Below are 27193 nucleotides of genomic sequence, written 5' to 3' on the forward strand. Positions count from 1 at the left end.
AAATCTAGATTAGGGGGTGCAGTGGGGGCAAGTAGAAATTGCATTGAGTTTTAGGTTACCTTTTTGTTTTCTCACTGATTTGTATCTGAGAGAATAAAAACAGAGATTTATTTTTCTACAGAGCCTGGGTACTGTGAGCCCAGGACAGCACCAGGTCCTCATGTCCACACATCTGTTTGGGAGTCAGGCTGTCTAGCTAAGCTGTTTTGCTGATGGTGGACCCATATCCGTAGGTGGTGCTGTGCTCCCCCATTCCCTTTGGGCTCAGGGCCCAGGGCCTCTCCCAGAGACCACCTGTCCATGGGGACCATCCCCGGCTGGAGCATCAGAAGATGCCTGGGCCCCTATGGAGGTGCTGGTAGTGGGTGCTATGTTCTACACTGGAGTCTGAATGGCCAAGCCATGTCCACAATCAAGGGCAAAATCACCTTAAAGGCCCAACGTCAATCTTGATGACTTCAGGGAGCACAAGACTACTTGGTAGGGGATACGAGGGGCTGGATCCCAAACTGGCCTCCCAGCAGGACCCTTGGCCCTCCTCCCCCTCCCAGGTCCCTTCCTGTAGTGTGGTCAAGTGAGCAAAAATGTCCTGCTGGTACCTGATTACTTTCTGATAGCTGTCATACTGAAGAAAAGGAAGAAAAAGGGATTTGCTTCCAGATTTCTGTAGTGCATAGACCAAGTAATCCATGTGCCTTTCTCCCTGGCGGTCCACGAACACAGAGCCGGTGATTCCTGGAAAGAGAGAGAAGATTGCACAAGGTCAGGAGGACAGAGAGGGACTCATGGTTCGAAATGCCAGCCTGCCCCAACGCAAATCAGCTGAACCCGCTCCCCAACAGCCACCAAAAGCCAGGCACGAGGTTTTTGCCATTCCAGGGAATTTGAGACAGGATCAATGGGGGACAGCAAAGAAGACAGTTCCGAGGTGGCATCCTTGTAGGGCTCGAGTGCTGCCTCGGGCAGACACATGTGTTCTGTTAGGCCTGCACTGCAGAGGCCCATCCAGGGTTAAACAACAACAACAAAGGAGTTTCCAATGAATTTCACATAAAACTTCAGTTTATGCTTCCCTTGAACAATCAGAAGATGTGAAATGGGAGGCCTAATGGCCACGTGGCAGCAGGTGGCGGGGCTGGGGCACAGCTGCCTGCTCCAGTCCCCACTGTCCTCCTCAGCCCACTCTGCCACGCTGCCAGGCCCCTGGGGCAAAAGTTTACAAAGTTTGTTCTCAGGGCAGGCCCTTCCCTCCTGGTTTTGGTGTGCACTGAGGCTCTGGCAGGGCTCCCAGTCCTGGCCTGGTGTGTTCTTTGTTTTCATGCTTAGGGTGTGCTAAACTGCACTCACAAACACACCAGAGACCTTAGAGGAGTAGGTAAAGTCTAGCTCCTCCACACCCCACACTAGGACATGTGATCTGGCAAAGGACTTACTGCTGATTTGGTCCCACTGAGGACGTGACAAAAAATGCCCATTTATGAAGCATCTACTATGTGCCCAGCACTGCATGAATGGTCATTTCACACATCTAGTCCCAGTAAAACCCTGCAGAGGAGGCACCATCCTCCGCTCCTAATGAGTGGAGCTTGGAGACACAAATCTCCTGAGACTTCCTTCCAGAGCCAGGGAGAGGCAGAGGTGGTAGACACACCCAGGCCTGCTGGCTCCCCAGTGCCTGTTCTTTTCAGCAAACCACACTTCCTTGCCATGTACCCACGTCCTGAATGTGAGTATCGAGCATAGGTCCTTCCCGGGGTTTGCACAGGGAAGGGGCACATGTAACAGCCAGGGCCACTGCTTTCAGTGTGCATTTTATTCACTGCACCAAAGCCAAACGAGTTTCCTAACTTGACCTGCTAGAGGGGACACCTCTTCTGAATTGAGGTAAAGGCCCTTTGGCACTGCCTAGTCGCATGGTTGTGGCCCTGGCCATCACGTGGCAGAAATGAACACAGAAGCAGAGACAAATACTCCAATCCTGCCCAGGCCAGTCCTGCAGCCCACAAGGATATAGAAGCCAGTTTGAAAGAGGGGTAGTCTTCATCCAGGAGTCCCTGAAAGGAAACCAAGTGCCCCAGGACCAAAGTAAGGTGCCTTGGACACTTGTAAAGGGCCTCTCTGCCCTTCACACCCTCTCCTAATTCCAGCATTAGGAATTTCTAAAAGGGCAGAAAGGAGGAAGTAAGTTGATCTGGCAGAGGAGATTAAACTGAGAGCAGGAAACTTAGCCCTGCCCCCCACCCCCTTTTTAAGCAAATGCTTCAGGGTCTGGAAAGAAATAAGAAAAACAGGTTAATATTTCCACTTGCAAGAGGTGTTAATAGGCTAAATATGAGCTGAGCCTATGAAAACTCCAAAGAGCAGAACTTGGCTGCTCTCTTTACATTTGAAAACAAATATTAGGTCATAATTTATTAAGTGACTGTTAAAACAAAGCAAAGACAAAATTTAAAAAATTTTAAAAAGACATTTAATGAGCACATACATACTATGTGCCGGGCACTTGCTATATTTCCATTACTCCTCAGGGTTACACAACAAAGAAGAACATGAACCCTGGACAAAGGCCTTATTTAGAATTATGGCTCCACCATCTAGTAACTTTGTGACCTTGGACAAGTTACAGAAACTTCATGCCTCGGTTTACTCACCTGTATAGTACAATACAGACAGTTAGTACCTGCCTCGTGGGCTGCGTAAAGATTAAGTGAGGTAACGCGTGGAAGCCCTTAGCACATGGCTTGGTATAAGTAAGCCCTCCACAAATGCTGGTTAGTATTATTATACATGGTAGCAGATATTATGCTTGTCTTAGAAATGAGAAAACTGGAACATGGAAAGGTTTAAGCAGTTGGTCAGTTGTGAGGGTGGTTTCAAAGCAGCTCACTTCCAACCCTATGCTCACCCCTGCAAGGAACGTGAAAATGAGAAGAGACCCCTGAGAAGAGACCTGCAGAAGCTGGAAGTCTGAGGTATGCCAGGGCCCCATCATAGGTGCCACAGAGGGGAAGGGTCATGGAGGTGACCCTAGGAGGCAGGTCTCATATTCCTGAGTTTTATTCTTGATGGATTCAGTCTGAAAGGAGCAATGGGAGAGACCTTCCACAGGAGAGGATAAGGTACCCCAGAGGCCTCCTTGCAGCTGGGAGGTTTTAACTTCAATGATCCCATTTGGAAGACCAGAATCTCCTTGAGAAAGATGAATTGTGTAGCTCAGTTTGTGGCAGTCCCTAAAAGAGGCCTTTCATCTCATGCCCAACATCTCAAAGCCCCACAGACTGCAGCAGCAGCCTGAGTTCAGAACCCCCCCCCCCCCCAGAGTCAAGCCACTAAACCTGCAATGTGCTCTGACTGGAACCTTTCAGAGCGAGGACAAGCTGCCACCGTCCGGAAATCTCCTGCAGGCATAGAGCAGGACTGTGTGGTGGAGGTAGGCAGAGTAAGGCCTCGCCATCGGTAGGAGAAGCAAATGTGGGGTTTCAAGAGGCCCACGGCCTCAGAGTCACCATTGCTCGCTTACTTAGGAGGACTGTCTCTGCACCCTCGTAGCGGGGGAGTACAGCACATGTTCTCATCCAACCCAGAGAGCAGAGGGCCCGCCGCACGCCTGGGCCTGTGCTGTTTAGCCTGGACACACCATCTTCACCTGTCCTCTCAATGCCTCATTTTCCCAATGAGACCGCATGGGCTTTCAGGTCAGGCCATGGCTGCGAGGGCATAGGGTGAAAGTGACAGAGGGTAGCTTTTGGAGCCAGGACACCTGTGCTACTTACTGGCTATGAGCCCTGGGGTAAATTTCATAACCTGTCTGAATCTCAGCTGACTCATTTATAAGATGGGGATAAAACCACTGTTAGGGCAGGTATGAGGGTGGTTAAGTGAGGCAGAACAGGTAAACTACCCTCGCAGTACCTGGCCCATGGTAGCTTCAACACCTGTGCTCTTCTGTTGGTTTAGTTAATGAATATACAGGTGCCTACTAAATGCCAAGCACTGTCCTCCTACAGCATCTGGTACAGAGCTGACACTCAGCAGACTGCTCCCCAAATATTCACTGGATGGTCATCTTGTCTTGTGTGTTGGGATCCACAACCAGCCCCCTCATTCCTAATCACACCCCCTGTCATCAGTTCTCACCTTAGGGCTCAGCTCAGACCCACACTGGGCGTAGTTCCAGCTCTGGCCAATGGTCTCTCCATGAAAAATTCCCCGTGGGAGTCAGACACTCTGCCTCATCATCCCACGCAGTCTCAGATCATGACCAGCTGATAACCTGTCTCCTGACTATCTTCTCCCTGTCCCAGCCCATCTGCTTGCCTTGACCTGTCCTAGCTCCACATCTCTGACCCCTCCATCCTGGCTCTTGTTCTGGGTCCTGGCATCCTCCTGGGAAAGGACATTGTCATGGTCTGAGTACCCATTGGTCTCTGTTCTGCTACTTCCATGCACTATGTTATTAGATACTCAAAACTACAGCCTGGGAAATAGATGCCATTACCATTTTATGGATGAAGAGACCAAGGTATAGCGAGGTATAGGAACAATTCACTCCAAGGTCCCTAGATTAGTAAATATCAGAAGTGGGATGGGAACCCAGATCTCTGATTCCAAAAGCCAGTGGCCTTTCATCCAGTGACTTCTGTCCCTCGCTGTGGTCCTGGGATACAGATTTCACAAAAGAGCATCCAACCATTATTTGGGGCCGTGGAAGATGGGGAAGTATAGGGGAAAATAGGAGTTATAAGAGGGAGAAATGCAAAAGCTAAACACAGATATGGTCAAAGAAAGGGACACGGGGTCCTGTGCGGGGAGACCCATCTCAGACCTGCTCCTCCAAAGTGAGGGGGCTGCGGAAGGGCTTCCTCCTCAGCCTTTGGTAGACTTGCTTCTGGAAGCCTTCGTCTCCAGGGCCTTCTCCATCCGAGCTGAGGGTGATGAGAAACACTGTCCCACAGACTTTGGGGAAGTGCATTGCCTTCCGATTCATCAGTATCTCCTTCCAAAACCATCCCGAGAAGTAATGAAACAAAATTTGTCACTCTGTAGGCAGTAACCTGGGCAAGGGAACCACATTTAAGGCCATGTTGAATTAGAACCACTGCATTCTAATCCTTGGGAATGCAGTGATTCCAGAAGGCCTGCAGTACAAGGTCCACATTTTCTAGCTAGCATATAAACAGTGGGAAGGAAGCCAAAGATAAATAAACAAAAAATAAAAGTGCCTGGCGCATCAAGCAGCTAAGATGCAGGAAGCTTATCTTCTATCAATGAGTGCAAAAAACTTGAAAAGCTTAGGACTGCTGATTCTCAGTTCTCCGTCTGTGGCTTAAGTGTTTTGTTGGTATTATTATATGTAGTATTACTATTAAGAATAGGATATACCCACTTGTGTGTGTGTGTGTGTGTGTGTGTGTATGCACATGTGTGTGTGTATATATACACATATATATGTAAGACAGTAGCATCCTCCCCAGTTTCCCTACTGGTCCTTCCCATCCCACTCTGAGAGGTATCCCAACAGTATAGGTACATACAGAGGGGCGTGAGCATGTGCATGTGCGTGTGTGTGTTTTGCAAAAATAGTGTAACACTATACTGTTGTTCTACAGCTTGATTGTTTTCTACCTAAACTTATACTGGGAACACTTACAGAATGGATTTAGGTTATTCTCTTTAGAAGCAGCAGGAATTCAATTGCATGGACATTGTGCGGTATATTTTTAGTTCTGTATTCTTTCTGCCACTACAAACCGATTGGAATCAGATCATCAGGGTCTGGAGAGAAAGCAATAGGGAGATTAGAAGGGCTTCCCTTCCAATACTGAGGCTTGGCCCATCCTCTCCTCTCCTCACATGCCTGAAGGCAGAGGCCAGGGGAAAAGTCAAGAAAAAGGAGATGGGTAGCAATGGAAAGGGAAGGTAGGAGAATGCTCTGGAAAGTCTGGCATGCATTTACAATTCCAGCTGGTCACCCAGAGAAATCTGAGATGCTTTTGGTGATCCAGAATACTTCATGATAAAGAAAGAAAAATATGGGACACTATTGTACGTCTTCCTTTACTCCCTTTGCCCCATTTCAGCTTTTTATGGTCATATAAAACAAGCTCACTTTAGAAAGATAAAACTGCTGAAAAAATTATACACGGTGTCCATAGCTAAAGGCAAGTGGCTTTTTTGGATGCCTGCTAGTGTAATGTGGTGGTTACATGCACAGACACGGAGGCCAGCCCACCTGGGTCTGAGTACTAGCTCACCTACAAACTAGTTGTATGGTCTTACGCAAGTTATTTCACCTCTCTGGGCCTCAGTTTTCTCTTCTGTAAAATGAGGATAATAAAAGTATCTATCCCATAGGGTGTTGTGAGCTGAAATGAGTTTTAACATATCAAGCTCTCTCAGTAGGACCTGGCACTCTACAAGCACTCCATAAGGCAGAGCTATGTGGGGTGAAGGGCTCAGTCCCAGAGTTTGAAAGACCTAGTTTGGAATACCAGCTACGCCACTTGGGAGCTAGCCCTGAGATCTTAGGTAAGGTACCTTATCTATCTCAGCTTTGATTTTTCCATCTGTAAGTTGCAATACTAATACAAGTAATATCTACCATCCAAGGCTGTTGGAAATATCAAGTGCAGTGATGCCTGTAAGTAATGCACGTACTATCAGCTTCACAGAGCTATTGGGAGTATCAAGTGCAATGATGCATGTAACATGAGTAACTCAGTACTCATAGTAAGCACGTGGTATTTTAGCCATTCCCATCAGAACCAAACCACCTAAGCATTGCCTCATTATATCAGTACGTTGGTCTCTCTAGCCCTTTGTTTGGGCTTCAACAGGGACACAGGGAGGTGGCTGCGGAAGAAAAAGAAGTGAGAGCCACTTGTGTTGGAGAGTCCTTTGGGAAGGTCTCAGCTACCCGATCGAAGCGAAAGTTCTTCCTCAGCAGGTGTTGCTGACATAGAATGCAAAGGCCAGGCTCTGGAGCCAGCTGACCCGGTTCAAGGCCTGGCTCAGCCTCTCGCTAGCTACTCTGAGTAAGTTCTTTCAGCTGGGTCTCAGTCCTCTGATTGTAAGATGAGGACACCTCAGCTCATAGGGTTGTGCAGAGTATTCAGTGAGCTCCTACGTCCAGATCCTCAGCAAGTGATCCATGCTCGTTACCTCCTATAACAGAGCCTTTGACTGGTCGTTGGCACCTACCTCCAAAGGCTGCAAAATGATGAAGAGAGATTCTCCAGTGTTGAGTCTCAGGTTCTCTGCAGCCAGCCGGATCATTTTTGCATCATTTGAGCTACAAATTAGGATGATAATAACTACATGAGGAGAAAACAGAGTCAGCAAATCACACATGCTTGCATGTGAGTACACACACACGCACAGACACACACCTTTTAAAGTCTGCCTTACAGCCATTCCAAATGAAACATGAACTCTTTCTTTACTTAAGCATGCTTCCAGAAAGAGGAATGCCTAAACTATTCCCAGAGCATATACTTCTTGAGCCAAACCTGCAATATACAAACCAGCAGCTTCTGCCCTATAAACCTAAAGTCTTCACTGCAGGTGTCCCCTCCACCCCCTAATGTACAAGTTGAAAAAGTGTGAGATCATTTCTGTGTGTTTTAGTATATTTTGTGTTGCTATAACAGAATATCTGAGACTGGGTAATTTATTTTAAAAAAAGAGGTTTATTTGGCTTATGGTTCTGGGACGGTTGCATCTGGCATGGGCCTCAGGCTGCTTCTACTCATGGCAGAAAGGTGGCAGGCAGCCAGCAGACACAAGCAGATCACATGGCGAGAGGAAGCAAGAGAGAGACAGGAGGTGCCAGGGTCCTATAAACAACAAGCTCTCTCGCAGGAACTAATAGAGCGAGAACTCACTCACTACCCCTCCTCCCCCAGGGAGAGCATTAATCCATTCATGAGGGATCCGCCCCCATGACTCAATCAGTTTCCAACACTGCCACATTGGAGATCAAATTTCCACATGAGTTTTGGAGGGGACAACACATCCAAACTCCATCACTGTGTTCTAGTTTCTTTTATTTAATTGATTCAAAAATCAGAACAGCAGACCTGTCTTGTGACCCAGGAGATACACATTAGTTAGGAGGAGTTCACAGAGGACCTAGAATCAAGGGCATTTGGACTTCCTAAGTTGGAATGGGGTGAAAGGAGGGGGCCTTGATGCTCCTCTTCCATTTAATCACACTAGCATTCATTTTGGGTATATACAAATGAAGTCATCATTTCTTTTTTAAATTAGCTAAATTATAATCTATTTATCTGAGCTCCAACCACATGCCAGGCACTGTGCTAGGCACAGGATTGAGCAGTAAGCAAGGCAGAAAGGTCCCTACCCTCAGGGAGTCACAATCAGAGACAGTACAGGTGTCCCCCCTTATCCACAGAGGATATGTTGCATCCCCATTGGGTTTCTGAAGCCATGGGGAGTACCAACCTCAATTGCCATCTTTTGGAGCATGATTTAGTCCATTTTGTGTTGCTATAACAGAAATACCTGAGGCTGAGTAATTTTTAAAGAACAGAGGTTTATTTGGCTTACGATTCTGGGACAGCTGCATCTGGCATGGGCATTAGGCTGCATCTACTCATGGCGGAAAGTGGCGGGGAGCTGGTGGGTACAAGCAGATCACATGGTGAGAGAGGAAGCAAGAGAGAGAGAGAAGGTGCCAGGGTCTTTTTAAGCAATGAGCCCTCCCAGGAACTAAAAGAGTCAGAACTCACTCATTAATCCCCCCCCCCCCAGGGAGAGCATTAATCCATTCATGAGGGATCCGCCCCATGACTCAATCAGTTCCCAACACTGCCACATTGGGGATCAAATTTCCACATGAGTTTTGGAGGGGACAACACATCCAAACTCCATCAGAGCACGTTTCTGTTCACATCTTCCACCCACACATGTAACGCCTTTTCCATTTTAACTAAACATTTATCACACTGTGGCCATAACCTTTGCAGTTACTTTTGCAGGATAGAAGATTTGTTCTGATCATAGACCTTAGCAACCTCAGCATGCAATTTACTTAGTTTCCTTATTAAGTGGAGAACTTCTACATTTTCACTTCAAGGAAACACTTTAGAGCTTCTCTTTAGTATATTCAAATTGCCAGCACTCCTGTGCCCTGGGGCCATTATTAAGTAAGATAAGGGTCACTTGAACACAAGTTCTGCGGTACTGGGACAGTCTATCTGATAACCAAGACGGCTACTAAATGACTAACAGGCAGGGAGCTTCTATAGGGTGGATACGCTGGACAAAGGATGATGCACATCCCAGGTGGGACAGAGTGGGATTGTGTGAGATTTTATCACACTACTCAGAATGACATGCAATTTAAAACTTATAAATTGTTTACTTCTGGAATTTTCCATTTGGTATTTTCAGACCACGGTTGACTGCAGGTAACTGAAACCATAGAAAGCAAAACCGCAGATAAAGAGGGACTACTGTATACAAGTGAACAGATTAAAGAGATCATTTAAGATTCTAATTAGTGAGGAAGGGAAAGAATGCTGTGGTACTAATGCGGGGAGGGGGACTATTTTGTATCACACAATCAGAGAAGCCCTCTCGGAGGAGGTGGGTTCTGGGCTAAGTCTGGGAGGATGAGAGGAAGCTTCCCACAGAAAGAGTGCTGGGTGGGAAGGGGTGCAGCTGTGGGTGGCACTCCAGGCCACGGGGTCAGCAAGTCCTAAAGTCCCAAGCCCAGAAAGAGCTTACTTTATCTGAAGAATAAAAGAGTCAGTTACTAATTCATGCTAAAAAGTAGAGCCTTATAAATAAGCACCACTACAAAATAACTGCTGTCATGTGTTGACCACCTACTTGTCCAGACCTGGTGCTAAGCACTTTACAGGCATGACTTTATCTAATCTTCACCTTTCTATGAAGTAGGGAGGATCATTGTCTCTGTTTTACAGATAAGGTATCTAAGGCACAGAAGGGTTAAAGTGCTTGTCCAGGAGCACATGGCCAGAAAGTGTTAGAGGCTGGTTTCAAACCTAGGTCTGTCTCCATAACACATAGCATCTGGGATTTTGCTTTAGACCAAACAATACCAAAACAAAACAAACCATTTTTTGTCGATGATGTCAACCAAAGAAGGAAATTGCTTTTACGTATCATTAATTTTGTTCCGTTTCCATTTGAGTTTTACATCCACAGAAAAATGAAGAGTCCTTATTTTTTTTTTCAAACAATTTGCATGTCCTATTTGTTTCTCCAAACATAAGGAACAGAAGACTCTTGCCTACTTACTCCTGACAATTGATGACATGTTCCTAAGATTCTGCTGAAGGAGGACTGGATTATTATCAGTATATCTCATGCTGGCAGTGATGGTGAAGTGGGATTTGAGTTCATTCTCTACAACCCTCCACAATTCATCCACTCCATCCCAGAAGGAAGCCCCAGAGTAGTCTCCAAACATCGCAATGTGTTCCCAGTCCAGGTATTGGACAGTTTTCTGGAGCACATCACCAATTTCCTGCTTGGGTGGCACAAGTCTCACACAGGTGTCAAACAAGAAGCTGATCTCCAGTTTTGCCATTTGTCCAACAGTCACACATAGGGATGTTCCACTCAGAGGCCAGCAAACCAACAACCTTGAAAGTAACCAAAAAGATGTCTTTCCATGACTGAGTTTATGCTACATTCAACCCCCTTGGGAAGGTATCTAAATAAACCTCAGATTTGGTGAATCTATGGGTCATACTGAATCTTCTCTTTTGGAATATTGATGATAATCTCTTGCGTCCAACTTGCAGATGCAAGACCTCCGAGGACAAGGATAGCAAAAGCGAGCATTTACTGAGTACTTACTATGTGTTAAGCACTCTGCTAAGAGCTTGTGTAGATCATTTCAACTTTTACAACATTTCTATGTGGTAGGTATTATCATTACCCCCATTTTAAAGTGAAAATAGGAAGACACAGAAATTTAAGTTACATCATTAGCAAAGAGTGGAGCAGGACTGGAACTCAGGCAATATGGTTTCAGAGCCCACACTCATAGCTACTCATTCCCTCTGTCTTTCTTATTTGTTCCTCATTTCTCATCCATTTTTTATTAGGAGCTTACTATTTAGAAGGAACTCTAGAGACCTTGCTCTAAAAAGAGCTTACAGTCTATTATAGGAACTAAGATATAGAAAAATAGTAGTTTTAGAATTAAATATACCCTTCAAGGTTTATAGATAATAGATTTATAGGCAAAGTAAGAAATTCCTTCCAATTGGGGAATTAGGGATATGGAAGTTGAGGCTGGAGGGATGAAGGACGGTTCCACAGCATTTGAAGTTGACTTTGAAGAACGGGTAGGCTTTGGATAGCTAGAAATATGTCCAATAGGGACTTCCAGGAGAGACCAAGATTTAAATTCAAAAACGAACTTAATTCTATAGCACCAGCTCATACTAGTTCTGCTGTTTTTCTGAGTGAGACTCGTGATGCTCGTTCCTACTCAGACTTTGCACCAAACCTCTTAGCTTACATGAGGCCCATTGACATCAACAAAGCTAATTCCAGTAACCAAACAAATGCTAGCCATTTATTTCCCTCATTTTCTTGCTCTGGCTTAATGCAATCTGTCATACTTTATTCTTTCCCATTTACTTTAACCATCACTGAATAATTTATAATACACACCAAAAGGAAATCTACTGAAACAATTGATAGTCTTCTATTTAAAACCAAGCATTTGGTATTTTTAATTTTTCTGAGCCATGTGGCTGACAGCACAAGAGTGAAAAATAAGTCTATATACAACAGCACCAAGTTCAGAAATCAACAAGAGGAGGAAGAGGGTTAGTGAACCAACAATTATCCATCTCAAAGGCTTTCTTTAAATAGAATGTTAACTGGTCCAATTACATGTTCTAATTACATCTCAAAAAAATGGTACCCAAGACTTATATGGATATTATTATAATAATGTGATCCTTTCCGAGAGATTATTCAAATCTGTACCATCATCTTTAAGACCACTTCTTCCAATGAAGTTCAGTGAAAATTTCCAGATAGCTATATACACTACCTCTGCTGCTTCTGGGCATGCTGGTCCGAACAGGGTAGAAATCTGTTCTTTCTGCACCTGGTTGATGAAAACAGCAAGAGACTCCTGAGCGCTGCAGTCTGAGTTGGTGTCAGTGAACTCCCAGCTGAAGTTTCTGAGGTCCACTGGCTCTGAGTTGACCTTGTCTATGGCAGTCTGGAGGCCTGCACCCAGCCTTTGCACCCTGAATGGGTGGGAGATATTCCAGGGGGGCTGGAATCCCACAGTGAGTTTAGCAGCCTCAAGTGAAGTCACCAGCATGCTGGCAAAGAGCATCAGAACTAGTGTTGGTTGATCAGCATGGCATTTAACCCCCAGAGAACAGATTCAAGTGGGGCCTCAGGAGCCATCCTGGGAGCCATGGATGGCATCTAACACCTGTATCACTGCAGAGCTCTGAGAGGCTCAGCCTCCTGACCACTTATGCCAAGAATGTATATGACAGTGAAGAGTTCGCTGAGGACCACAGCTTGCTTTCTACTCAGTGCCATTAATTAACCAAAACCCTCCATTTTCAGAGTCTGTCCGAACATGATCTAGAAGGAGCAGTCTTGCAGAAAGAGGCCAGGACAGGGAGTCAGTAAGGCCCTGGTTATTGATCCAGTGACACCACTGACAAACTTCATGCTCCTGGGCAATTCATGTGACCACTCTGTCCCTCTCTGCCAGTAAAATAAGAATCATGGGAACCACTCAAATGCATTCAGATGGCCTAGGCTGGAATTCTGACTCCATCGAATGTTAGTTGTGGTGACCCAGGACATATTACTTCCTCTCTCTATGCCTTCATCTCCTGATCTGTAAAATGAGAGCAAAACTGTATGGGGTGTTCCCCCAAAGTGATATGGTGAGGATTAAAAGCTGTCATATGAGTCTAGTCCTTGGCACAATGCCTGGGCAAGGAGTGCCATTTCATCAGTGTTAGATTTGATAATGGTGATGATGATGATAGTGATGATTGATGATTTTGATTACAGTAATAATGATAATTATTACCACCTGAGAAACCCATCTTATAGGATATTTTTCTAGAATAAGTGAGCTAATGGCTATGAGAAGGTTTACTGACAACCTGGTATAGTCTGTATCCCCGACCCAGGCCTTACGGCACCACAGATTGGTTACTGATGGATGAATGGTAACCCTCCCTCTACGCAGGTCAGGGCAAGGAGCTGGGAGCAGTTCTTTTTTGACCGAAATATCACAGGGATAGCAGGGTACTTGAGAGGCCATTGCCATCGCCAGGTAAGACGGCCCAGCCATTAGCCAAGGAAATCCATATCAGTATAAAGAGTTGAATGTTCAACAACCATGGGCTTTCTTTTGGATTACTCTGGAAGGGAAGGGGCTGGTGTTTCACATTCATTTCAGGATTATATAGTTAGTACAGTAGAATTTCTTTGATTCTCCGGGCTAACAACCACCTACATCATCAGTATCTTCTGATGGTTAGAAATATAGATTCCAGGGCCCTCTGAACTGGAATGTCTTGGGGTTGCTCTGGGAATACACATTTCGCTGTTCCTTATATATCTCTAAGTACACCGAGGTTTGAGAAACCCTAGCAATCTGAAGGGATAGGAGGGAAAGAATAGCCAATCCTCTACTTTTCCCTCAGGAACAAGCCCCCAGAATGGGACTAATGAGCCTTAGCTCTGCCCTATCTCAGAGGATCATTTCTAAACCTGTGGATTATGGGGGTTGCTTTTCTCCAAACCAAATTCACCATAACTGCTTCTTCACTGAGATTTTTTTGTCCTCTCTGCTCTGCCAGGACAGCTTAGAGTCAATTTGCAAAATCGTGAGTTCAAAGACTCCCTCACTCTAATCATGGGCAGAATTCCATGGATCTTTTAGGCTCAGATGCTTCCCAGATGTATATGGCCTTGTACAGTCAGCTAAATCTGTACCTCAGCTTTCTCAATTTCAAAATGAGCATAATAACACCCCTCTCTGAAGGATGTTGTAAGGATACTGTGAGATTACATAATTAGCATAGCGCCACACGTCCAGTAGGAACTCAGGAAAGGAGTGCTGGCGATGGGTGTGTCATTACACAAATCATGATCTCAAAACTAGAGTGCTAGAAACATTATTTTATTATGCACTCTGTGTCCCCTCTCCCTCTCCTATATACAAACTTCTTTTATTTGTACTCCCACTCTAGATAATTTTCAATTCTTTGTGTTTACAGATTGCATTCGTCCTGAGAATATTCGGGCCAAGTGACTGTGTGTACGTCTCTTTCAGTCCTCAGAGCTAGCACAGTGCTGGGCCTTTAAGCACACAAATTACTATGAATCATAATAAGTATACATATTTTGTATTCTTAGGAGCTTACAATTCAGCATTTCCAAGACCAGAAGAAAATGTTGATGATGTTTAGAGTTGGTAAGAGTTTAAGAAACAGACATATATTGCTGGTAGGAATGTTAATTAATAGCAGTTTTTCAGTATGAATCCAAATCTTTAAAATACATGTATCTTTGACTCAGAAATTCCAATTTTCAGCATTTATCCGAAAGAAATAAAATCATATGATCAGATTTAAGCACAGCATTATTTCTAACAGTCAAAAATTAGACATGACCTTTGCATCAAACAGTAAGGGCCTGGATTAATAACATACAGTGAGTCCACATGACTGAGTACTGTGCTGTCATTAAAAATGATACTTTAGATGTACATTTACTGACTCAGAAAGATAGCCACAGTGTATTGTTAAGCGAAGAAGCATGCTATAAAACAATATGTATAGCATTCCATTTTAGTTATTTTTTAAAAAGCATACAAAGTTGCCACTAACAGTGGCTCTCTCTGGGTGTTGGAAATCATGGGTGGTTTTGTCTTTGCTTTGCTGATCTTAATTTTTATATTTTTTGTCTTAATGTCTTTGCGATAAGAAAGAAAACATTTTAATTTGTTTTAATTTGTTTTTAATTTAAAACAAATCCTACGGACTGGTACTTGTGGAGTGAAAGCACAGGAGGTTAAACTCGTGCTGCCTTAATCCCTCAAGCGAGGAGCAACCCACACTGGGCCCTAATTATTCTCTGCTGAGCTCAGCCCTTTGTATTTTCCCATTGCCCTTGGAGGGGAAGAGACAGAGATGCAGTGGTCCAGGTACCGGCCATCGTCAGCTGCAAAACCGTTGCCATAGTTACAGGACCAATTTGTGTGATGTGCTCAATCAACTAGCAAAAAGGCCTGAGGTTAAAACCAGGTTAGGGGTTTGTAGGAACTGTGACTGCTGGAGAGGACACACTGTTCTCACTTTGCTTCTCCAGCCCTCCTCCCTTCTAGGAGATTCTCATGCCTAGAAGTCACCAGTACCACTGTAGCTGACGGGAGACCACACTGTTTCATCCAGAGATGCTTTGGAACAAAAGTAGTCTGGGCTTGGCCAGCAGACATTCAGAGCATGACTCCCTACATCAGGGGGGTTAGCACTTTGATTCCTAGCTACTTTATCCTGTCTCTGTTTCCTGAAGAGACGATTACAGAGGAAGGGTTCTTTCAGCCTGATTTATGGTGTCCTCAATGCTGACCAGCCTAGGCCATAAATCAGATATAGGCCCAGCTATTCAGCATCCAGAATCAGATAAGATTCACTGTACCCAGGATGGTGGGGTTTTAGTAAAATCTCCAGCATGTTTCTAGCTGACCTGCCTTCCTCCTGCATGATCCCTGCCTCCCTTCAATTTGTAAATCAGTGGTCTGATCAAATTCAGGGGAAAAGTGAAGGTTTGAATGTGTGGGTTCTAACTTTCCCTGCAGGGAGAAGGTGAGAGGTAGAAAAAGGTGTTTGGCCCACTTGGAATACAATGAGGTGAGCCTGCAGTTGCCTTGAGAGGGAGGCCAAGGGAGCTCCTCCCACTCTCCGAGTCCATAAGATTGTACCTGCGCCTCAGCTTCCTTACCTAGGAAGTGGAGAGACGGCAGAGGGCAGAGACTTCTGACCTTCCCAGCTTCATGCCCTAAAATCCTAGAACTCTTGTGGATTCCTAACTAACCGGGTCCTCCTGGGTGGCATTCTGGGTGATGGTGACGAGTTTCTTTTCAGATCTGGTTACAGGTTCCTAATTGAAACATTCCTGAAGGTATAGCACACCTTGGACTAACCATCCCGAAATAAGAGCAAGTAGAAGTAGCTTATTACCTGTCAGGGTGTGAACTCCAGACTTCACTGTTGTGCTGTCAGTGCTTGCAAATACTAGTGATGCTGTTTCTGAAGATGGAGCTTCTCCTAAGCAAAGGTTTGAGGAGTCAATGGAAAGTGGAGTGAAATTGAACTGAGAGATCGTGTGTCTTAGGTCTGCAAACCTAAGGGTCTCAAAGCCACTCCTTCAGGTAACCCCATGCACACTGCTCCTAGAAGGCTGAACGTGAGGCATGGCCCTTACCTGAATGATGACAACACTGCGGTTTTGTTTCTGAAAAGGTTTGTGCAAGGGAAAGAGAATGCCTCCCTCATGTGGGTTCTGCCTGTGTCCTGTGTACTTCGACCCTCTGATATTTATCCTTTGCTGCTGAGAGAGACTCTTTCTCACACCTTTTTCCACAAGGAATGAGTCCTTGATACCTGGACAGTTGCTTTTGAAAATCTAGAGCTTCCAGTTAATACTTTTCAACACTCAAGTTTTCTCCTTCACAATCTGAAGTTTAACAGGTGGGTCTGGCCTGAATGCCAGATTTTTTATATCTGAATAGTTATTCTGTAGTCTTCAATCCTGCCTCTCAGATTACTGCTCCCCACCCCACTCACCGCCACCCTTACTCCCACCCCCACCCCATTAAACCTTAGCACAAAGAGCAAAAACTTTCAGAAGGTCATGGGGGGAAAGGGAGCTGCCTGCTCTGGGTACTCAGAGTTGCGAGATACTTAATGGTTTACAGTGATATAATTAATTTCCAAGCCAGTTTCCATAAAAGTTTAGGTTTTCCAAGAACATCTTTGTTGTCACAGTGTCCCAAACACTGAGCAAATAAAGAACGTGTTCTAATACATCTTTCTCTGGTGAGGACACACTTTTGACTCCTAAAAACATGTTTCTCCATCTGTGCGAATCAGTGGCCTAGGTGACATTAGGTTTGCCATCTGACAGCTTCTCTAGTGGCTAACCAACTAAAGTAAGGCAGGATATCCCTTCTGACTCCTCCACCCTCTTACGCTTCTTGTGTGGGGAGACCAGTAGCCCTCCCACTTCCTGGCATTTCCTGTCTATTCATGTTAAAAGCTCCCAGTCTGCTCAGTAGCCAGGCACTCAGTGTGGCTCTCCCCATGGGGGGAGCCCAGGGAACAAAAGCTGCAAAGCGGAGGATGACATCATCAAAGCCTTGGGGACAGGGGAGGTGTTGTCATCCCCACCAAGTACTGATGCTCCTATTCATGGCCTGGGAACCACAGCTTCTCACTGCCACCTTCCTGTAGGAGGCAGTGTGGCAGAATGGTTGGGAGCACAAGTTTTGGAATGAGACTTAGGCTGGCTTGGACAAGTTATTTACTGTCCGAACCCCAATTTCCTCATTTGTAATTACCTTGATGATGTTATGTGAGGATTAAATGGAGGAATAGATGTAGAGCACAGAGCATGCTGCCTGGCATGCAACAACAGTAGGTGGTAGAAGTTTTATAATAAGGGACTATTGCTTCAGCTAGGAAGATCATAAATTGTTGTTGGATGGTTGCTGTGTTAATACCAAGGAACAAATTGCTGCTGCTGCAGAAAGCAGAGGAACAGGTAAAAGACATCACTGTTACAAGCTTCTGAAGATGTCTAGATTTACAGCTTTAATGTATACCTGCATATACATGCTCATATATAGCTTTCAAGCATTAAATGGGATGATGAAGTTCTGCTGGTCATTGGAAAGAAAAAAAGTTCCACTGGGGCAGTTACAACATGTTTGCGGCTGCCACAGGCTCACACCACCTTTTGCTGATATTCTATAGGCATTAAGTCAAAGGACCTTTGGTTTCTAAATTAGTACAGTCCAAAAAATATATAGTGTGAGTCATGTACATCATTTAAAATTTTCTAGCAGGCATATTTAAAAGAGTAAAAGGAGTAGGTAAGATTACTTATCTAGTATATCCTCAACATTATCATCTCAACATGTAATCAACATTTTAAAATTGAGATTTTATGTTATTTTCTTCAAAGTCTCCAAAATTTGGTGTGTATTTTGTACTTAAACATATCTCGATCAGACTTGCCTCATTTCAAGTGCTCAGTGACCACATGTGGGTAGCGGTTATGGTATTGGACAGTGCAGGCCTAAATCTTCACTCTGAGCTACTCTTCTAACTCCCTGGGAGACAGTGATATTTCCTATGGGGTTGTTGAAAGTTCTGGTCATTTAAGCTTGGCACCTCTCTCAGGGACCTTCACACTTTCCATCTGACTCAAATGCTTTTTGGAAGCTCTTGCTGATAAAGGAGCAAGTTGCCTACATCATGACACTGAGAATAATATTTTTAAAGTACATTGAGACCCCTAGTGAGGCTGTCCATGAGCACAGCCAGCCACCTGAGTGCTGAGGGGATAAGTATCCCTTGGCCCATCACTTGCACCATGGCTCACCGGTTAGGAAGCTCAGATCTAACACTACAAGGCAACTCGCTCTGTATGTGTGGTTTGAGGAAGGGGGGGTACCTGGGGTTTGAGGAAGCTTTTTATTGCAATCTGGGAAAACACCATTCTTATCAACCAAGTGCTCAGGCTTGAGTAACACGTCCTTCCTGCATGGAAGGAGCAAGTTGCCTTGCGAGCATGCGCACCCAAGCTTTTGCTGTCAGGGACTGAAGTGGAGGGAAATGAGCTGCTACAGACAGAGCTATGGAGTCAGCTTCTCCCTTGTGCTCTGTGAAGCCCCCATGGCACAGGATGGACAACGCAGCTCAGAATGGAGCTGTGGGCACTCGTGGTGTAGCAGACAATTAAGCAGGAAGAGCTGGCAGGGGGGACGCACAGCTGGAATGTGTGATGCATCAGCCCCTCCAGCTAAGTGAAGCGAGGCTTTGTGTGGGAAATGAGCTCAGTGATAGGAAGGACATCCAGGCAGATGGAAAGCTCTTCTGGGGGTGGAGGGTGGAGGGTGGGAGACAGCTGTTCCTCCTCCCTTGGCATCAGGTCCATGTGACTGGTGTTGGGGTCCTGCTTCCTCTTGGGCAATGGTTCTTAATTTTCTTTGAGAGGCCAATGAAAATTCCCAAGGGAAATGCTGTACAAACCCATAAAATTATAAGGGGGCATGAAATGGATGGTACTCAATCATGGATATGCACCTAGACTCTGGACTTGAGGCCACCTGAGCTCAAAATCTGGCTCTGAGACTCTGCCAACTGTTGCCATGTGCCTTGGGAAGTTTACCTGGCCTTTCTTAGCCTTTCCTCTTCTGCTACATAATGGTAATATGTTCATGGGGTTGCAGTGAAATTAAATGATATGTCACAGTCAAAGCTCACAGCACAGTGCTGCTGCCATGTGGTAAGTGCTCAATAATAATCGCCATCACGACCATCTAGAAGGCCTGCAGAGAGGATCTGGCATGAGAACCTTAGATTGCTGCTCTGTAAGCTGTACTTTGAGCGTCATTAGCATTTTGAAATATCAGATAACCAGGGGAAGGATGGGTATGGAATTCTGATGGCCAATTACAGTACACTTGTAAAGAGAGAGTTTATGGAACTTCACCCCTTCTTTTTCATATCTCACTAGAAGGATAAACTTCAAAGTCAGTCAGCTCTGCCATGTAGGAAGCTAAAGGTCAGTCCATCACAGCTTCATGTTTGCCCACTTCGTGTCATCCCAACTTCTGCCCTGCTGTTCAGCTGACTCTAGGGAGGGACATCTCGCTTCTTTTCTTTCTGATTCGTCATTGGTAAGTTAATATGAATAGATCCAGCCTACAGCTCCAGGACTCTGCTTGTCTTTCCTCTTGGGTTATGTTGTCTGACTTCTAAAGACTTGAATTAGTGTCCAAAACAGCCTAAGATCCTTCCTAAATAAGCGCCCCCCCATGCCCCCCATGTCCCTACTGCAGACATCTTACACTTTCCCCTTTTCTCCTCATCCCCACATTTCTTCTCTGCCCTCACCCAAAATAACTATGGTAAGCATTATTTTGTGGCTGTTTCATATTCTGAATCCAATGAAATATTCTAAAACAAAGGATCCAAAGGTTTAAGATGAATCTTCTAGATTCTGAGGGCAGAGGTTTTAAAAAGGAGAAAATCCACTTTCCTTTAGAAGGACTTCATTAGGTTCAGTGGTATCTGGAATCTGGAAATATCCTCTGACCTTCAAATAACATGAGGTACACAGCCTGACTTATCCCCTCAAGCTACTCTAAAATCTGCTTTGCAACCAACTGTGCTTCCTCAAGAAGGGCTGCTTTTTAGGGACAAGCTGCAAATCACTTGGCTTTGCAGAATAGCATGGAATTGTAAGAAAATAATGCTTGACTGCACCACCCCCATTATCATCCCATTACCAAACTCTTAGAATCTCAGGAAGGTGACGTAACTTCTCTGAGCTTCTATTTTCTCATCTGTACAAATCATTACTACCTTCCAAGTTTGTTGTGAGGGTCAACGTGCTTATCTTGGTTCCTGGCTCCCAGCAGTCACTGAAGGTTTGAATATTGAAGGTATCGTTCCCACTTATACCTTACACATTTGTTAAGAGGCAGCTTGGAAGGGTTTCATTAACTGGGAGAAGCTATATCAATGCACAACGGGGCTGTGTAAGGTTGGCCTGCTTATATTCTCTATTTTTCCCTACTTTCAAAAACATGGGGAAAACCTGGTTTCTTCTTCTGAAGAGCTGCCAGCCTCTATCATACAAGGGATCTTGGCTGTTTTCAGACTGTGTTATAAAACTCTGGAACATTAGCCTCTGGTACTCTATTAACAGCTGATATTAAATGTGTCATTCCTTTGCCCCTAGGAATGAGAGGGAGAAGATATAAACCTAAAAGAGTAGCATGTGTGTGAGTATGTCAGAATTGTGGCTATTGGTCAGACTCCCTACACCTCAGGCACCTCACCTATGGGTGGCCTAAAAAATGAAGGTTTTCACCTTTTAGGGGCTTCAGGTTGCCCAAATCTAAAGGGAATTTTTTTGTTGGATTTTTGAATGCATATGGCTGTGGCAGAGGAAGGGGGAACACAGAGTGTTGTAAACAAAAAAGCCTTATCTAACACATATTTTTAAGAGAGATGCTATAGGAAACAATGGTTTATCAAGAGATGGTGTAGCCTGCTAGGGCACTGGACTTAGAAGACAAAAAGACTAGGAAAAGTTTGGAACCTCTTAGAGCCTGGACGTGGTGATAACCAGAATGCTGATAGAAATATGGACTGTAAAGGCCATTCTGAGGAGGTCTCAGATAAATTGAAGAAGAGCTTATTGGAAATTAGAGCAAAAGTCCCCCTTGTTATGGAGTTGCAAAGAATTTGGCTGCATTGTATTCACACCCAAGGGCTTTAGGGAATGTGGAACTTTAAAGTGTTGAACAAGAGTGTCTGGTAGAAGAAATTTCTAAGCCACAAAGCATTCAGGTAGCTGAGTGGCTACTTTTCACAGCTTATGTTGGGTTATGGAAGCAAAGGCATGATGTAAAGGCAGAATTTATAATTAAAAGGGAAGCAGAGCAAAAAATTGAAAAACTCTCAGCCTGGCCACATAAAGAATGAAGAAGTGTGTTTGAAAGAAGATATCAAGGGTGGAGCCTGGTGACAGTTTGCTAAGGAGATCAGAACAGAAGACAAGGATCATCAAGAGAATGGAAAAAAGACCCCAAAGGTATCTCAGAGATCTTCTACCTACCATCATAGGCCCAGAGGTGTAAGAAGACAAAATGGCTTCAGGGAACAGCCTTGGGGCATCCTCCATGGGCTTACTGCCCAGTGCCACCTCAGGATCCTGCTCCCTACACCCTGGCTCCAGCTGCAATGGCTCCAGGTGCTGCTGGACCAGCTGCTTTGGAAGGTACAGCCAGAAATCTTAGTGGTGTTCACATGGTGTTAAATATGCAGGCTCACAGAATGCAAGAGCTGGGGAGGCATGGCAGCCTCCACCTCAATTTCAAAGGATGTTTAGAAAAGCCTGGGGACCCAGAAACAGATCTGTTGCAGGGGCAGAGTCACCACAGAGAGCCTTTACTAGAGCAATGCCTAAGAAATGTGGGGTTGGAGTTGCACAGGAGAACCCCCAACAGGGCCATGTCTGTTAAAGCCACAGGAGAGGGACCACTACTGAGACTCCAGAACTGTAGAGCTACCAGTATACAACACCAGTCTGGGAGAAGTGAAGCATGGGGTAAGCCCAGGAAAGTCATAGGAGTGGAGCTGCCTGAGGACTTGGAGGCCCGGCCCCCACCAGTTTGCAGAAGATGCTGGACATAGAGTCAAGGGAGATTATTCTCCAGCTTTAAGATATAATGCCTGCCCTGCTAGGTTTCAGGCTTGCTTAGAACTTGTTACCCCTTTCTTCTGGCCAATTTCTCCCTTTTTGAATGGGAATATGTACCCTATGCTTGTCCCACCACTGTATCTTGGAAGTAGATAACTTGTTTTAATTTTGCAGATGGGACTTTGGACCTTTTTGATTTGGTACTGAAATAAGTTAAGACTTTGGGGCTATGAGAATGAAATGAATGTATTTGTATGTGAGATGGACAAGAGCTTTGGGGGCACAGGGATGGAATGCTGTGGCTTGAATGTCCCTGCAAGCTTGTGTTGAAACTTAACCCCTAATATGGTGGTGGAAAGTAGGACCTCTAAGAGGTGATTGGATCTTGAGGACTGTGCCCTCATGAATGTATTGATTCATTCATGGAGTAATGGATTGTCATGGGTGTAGTTCTGATGGCTTTGTAAAGAGAACAAGTAAGAAGGTTAGCTCTCTCTAGCTCTTACCATTGTCGCCATGTTATATCCTGGTCACCGCAGGACTCTGTAGAGTTCCCACCAAGAAGAAGGCCTTGACCAGATGCTCCCCCTGGACCATGGACTTCCCAGCCTCCATAACTATAAGAAATACATTTTATTTTTTTATAAATTACCCAGTTTCAGGTATTCTGTTATAAGCAACAGAAATGGATTAATACAGGGTGTCAGGTACCCTCAAAAGTAAAGTTAAGATTGTTCAATCAGGTTATGTTCCCTGCATACTCACACTCATACCTACATGGGTTGTCTAGTTGTGATATCATGTGGCTTTGATTTATATTTACATAAAGGAGAAGTGGGATAGTGAGTGGCAATACTTCCTGCTGTTGCCAAAGCACTGCTCTGGGACGTGGCCTGCTGGCTGATCTCGAGTAACACTTCTCTCATAGAGCACATAGTGAGTTCCACCCTGTGTCAATTTGTCCACCTCCCTGCAGGGTCACCATAGCCAAACACAATCCCTTCTGAGATTTCAATAGTTGGGTCCATTAAAGGCAGTGTGGCTGCTTGAAGCAAGGATGTGCCCAGTGTGGACCAAGTATGTTCCCAGACCAGCAGCGTCCACATCAACTGGAATTGTTAGAAATGCAGATTCCCCAACCCCAACCCACGCCTACTGAGTCAGGAGCTCTAGCATGGGCCCAGCAATCTATGTTGCAACAAGTCCTCCAGGGGACTGTGATGCTTGCTAAAATTTGGGAACCACTGGCTTGGCAAGTATGGCTTCAGAAGAATTCATTGGGTTGCTATGAACACCACTTGGTCTTAGTCCAATCAAGTGATAACTCATGCCCCCAGTTCCCATTGAGCTGTATCTTCTTCCACCATTTCTTAGAAGCCCTTCTCTTTCAAGTACTGGGGATGGACTAGGGCTCTGTAGCAAAAAGTGGCCTTCAAGAATTAATATATCTAAGACCTCGATGAGAGTCTGGTCTAAGAAGACCTCTCTGTTAATGTGCTAGTCACTCCTCCACACAGATGTTAGCAGGAAGCGGTATTGTCTTCTGCTTTTGACATTGGCCACCTGACCAAACCTAATGCAGCATTTCTCTAAATTTCTGCAGGCCTGGTAGTATACAGAAAGCATTCAAGTATCTGAGATCTACTGGTAGGGAAATGTACACTGATCAACAAGGAAGTACCAAATAGGGCCAAAGGCACTGTAGTGGTTGTGGCTCTGGGTCAGGTCCTGGCTTGACTACTAACCGGTTGTATGACTGCAGGTGACTTCTTTCACCCAAAAAGGGCTCATTGGCCTCACCCGTAAAGTAGAGAGTGCACACAGACCCCAGGGCCTCTTTCACTGCTATCCGTTGTTTTCTTTAGCAACGATACCTTGCAGTCTTAGTGATTTGGGAATCAAGAATGGTGACTAGTGACTTCAAAATGGAAAGAGAAAGGAGTATAGGCTGGGCAGTGACAGAAGAGCAAGTACCCTGCTGGCCTATGAGTGCTGCAGGCTGTGACCACGGTTCTGTGTTCTGAATACAAACCACTTAGGCTTGTCCCTTGGAATACACTCTAGACATTAGATCAATCTGGCTTATTTGGTTGTCTTGGATATGTTCTAATTCTGGAGGGGACACTGGCCCCTTCTAGAAGAAGGATGGTCTCAATGCAGACCTCTGCTCAGCCTGAATCTTAAAATTATAGCTTGAGTCAGTTAGAGTGGCTTCTCATTTTTCTCTCACTTTAAACTCAAGGAACATTTTTTTCCCTCTTGTTATATAGACTTTCCTCTTCCTAGCTCAGTCTCAAATATTATGCCAAAAAAGCAGATGCAAAGCCATGTCTACCCACTTTTCTTCCCCTGAGGTGTAGGCTTTATAAAAGATTTCCCTTGTTAAATGTTAGCTTTCCAAGCTAAGGGCCTTCTCTCTCTCTCTCTCTCTCTCTCTCTCTCTCTCTCTCTCTCTCTCTTTTCCCCTCTTAAGCGCATTACATAACAATCTCTGTTTAACCTTTTGCCAAATTCTTTACTTCTCATTGTCAGAGGTTACTACAAGTGTTTGAACAGGTAACGTCTACCTTTGAACCTCTATTGCAACAGGTTTAAAGTTTCCAGGCAAGCTTGCTGGCCACCTATGACAGTACACAGTGGCTTCAGGTGTGGCTCAGTCCCAGGAGCTGTGGAAAGGGCAGGGGTGCCTGAGTGTGGTGCTGAACCAATACAGCCAGCTGTGAGGGGCACATTTCCTGGACACAGGAAGGGAAAGGATTCTTCTGAAGTAAGCTGCAATACTACTATTGCTCTGTATTTTATATATCTATGCGATTGTGGGGAAGGGGGTGGTTTGGAGGTAAGAAGGTGGGACATGTGTCTATTCTCAGCCTAAGGCTCTTTTATAATGTGAAATAACATTTGCTTAAGTAGTAATCTCAGCTGACTTGTGTGGGAGACAAAGAAGTATTCAATTGGAAAGGGGGTGGAGACATTTGAGCTGTCTCAATGCTAGCAGGAGATATAATTGGAAGAGAATATTAATTTCACTAAATGCAATAAAGGTTTAAAACCTTTAAAGATTAAAGACACAACCAGTATGTAGGTCTCCTTCATCTTCCATTTACAAATTTCTGTCTTGGTATGGTTAGAAGAGCCATTCATCAGCTACCGAGGCAGGTTCCCATTTGGAATGAAAGAGGTGGGGGGACTCATAGCTGACATTTTATTTAAGTGCTAGGGATTGTACTAGGTACATGATGTGTGTTACCTCTTTGGCTGCCACCTCCTGTAAGCTGAGAGGTATCGCTCCCATTTCATAGATGAATAATGTGTCGCTGGGCTGTTGAACAGCATGGCCTGTGCTACATAGCTAGCAGGTGGTGTGACTTGGATTTGAGTCCTGATCAGTTTGTCTCTAAAGCCTACTCCATCGTGCAGAATTCTTGTGTGTTGCCATAGCCTTCTGTTATTCCCTGAAATCTCGACGGTGTCACTCACGTGCACATGGTATTGGATAGGAGTGCAGTTCTGATGGGACTTTAAAATGACTCAGACCTTTCCGAACTTGAGCATTCGCTCCTGGAGGAGACCAATAAAAAAGTAAAGCCTCATCTTCTCCTGGCTCTGAATCCTTTCTCTGCTTGATAAAAGGAGAGAGAACCCATGAAGAGCCCAGCAGTGTTAGAATGGCTGAAACTGACACCCATTCTGCCATCCTCTGCTCTGCTCTGGAGGAAGCCTCGTGGGGAGCTGAGCTCCTGAATCTAACCACAAGCAAAGTTCTCCAGCCGCAAGGTGCCCCAGAGGACAGAATGCCAGGGGGCTACCTTTTTCATCTCCCCATCCTTCCTCTTTCTCCCATGTCCACAGGGAGTTCCTTTGAGGCCAGGGATCAGCTCTTATGCTCTCTGAGATGTGGCACAGCTCTCCCTGGCTTTTTTAGTTGGAGGCTTTTAGGACCTCCTCTCTGGAAAGAGAACAAATCCTAATCTAGCTCTAGAAAAGAGCCCAGCTCATGCTGAATTCCCGGGAGGCTTCTTGCAGGGATCAAGGCTGGAGAAAATGCTGCTGCTGCTTAATTCTGAGGTGTCTGGGGCAGGGAGGCAGGGAAGGGCTGGAGAACATGTAATTTCTGCTTCCAAATCTGAGAGTGGCAGCTCCAGTGCCCCTCTGTGGCCATAGCCCTGGGCAAATCAAAGGAGACTACTCACCAGAAGGTCCTGGTGAGAAAGGTAGCAGAAAACATTCTCAACTTAAATTGTAAGATGTGAAAGGCTGAGCTGATGGGTCAGAGGAAAAGGAACCAGATCAACTTAATGACTCGCTGTCTCTGTCATTCTGACTTGCTTGTTGGCTGTGTTGGCTCGGTTAGATCTGCTTCAGGGACTGAGCAGGCAGCTCTGGGGATTGGGGAGAGGGGTTCCTGAAACAGGAGGACACGGTCCTGAGACAAATCTGATGGCTGATGTGGCCTCTGGCAGGACTTTCCTGTCCTGCGAATCCAGCAGGACACAGTGTCACCTCCGTTTCTCTGACACTCATGGTCTGAGGGGGCACCTCAAGTCATTTGAGTTTCGTTTTCTGTCTTGCTTTAGAGGTAGCTGAACAAAGGAGGACAGACAGGGTAGATTGTGTTGCTGCAAGCTTGTTGTTGTTTCAGCCTTTAGGGGCTGGGGTTAAAGGCTTTGAAAACGAGCCAGGGTAGCTTTGG

At 45.1% G+C, this 27193-nt stretch overlaps 1 pseudogene; it reads right to left on the reverse strand.

The window, feature by feature from the left end:
- The window catches only part of LOC134381797 (guanylate cyclase 2G-like), a 39129-nt pseudogene extending 26744 nt beyond the window's left edge, over nt 1-12385 (reverse strand).
- Between the last annotated feature and the right edge of the window lie 14808 nt (nt 12386-27193).

This window comes from Cynocephalus volans, chromosome 7 (assembly GCF_027409185.1).
Source record: "Cynocephalus volans isolate mCynVol1 chromosome 7, mCynVol1.pri, whole genome shotgun sequence".
NCBI classification, from domain to species: domain Eukaryota; kingdom Metazoa; phylum Chordata; class Mammalia; order Dermoptera; family Cynocephalidae; genus Cynocephalus; species Cynocephalus volans.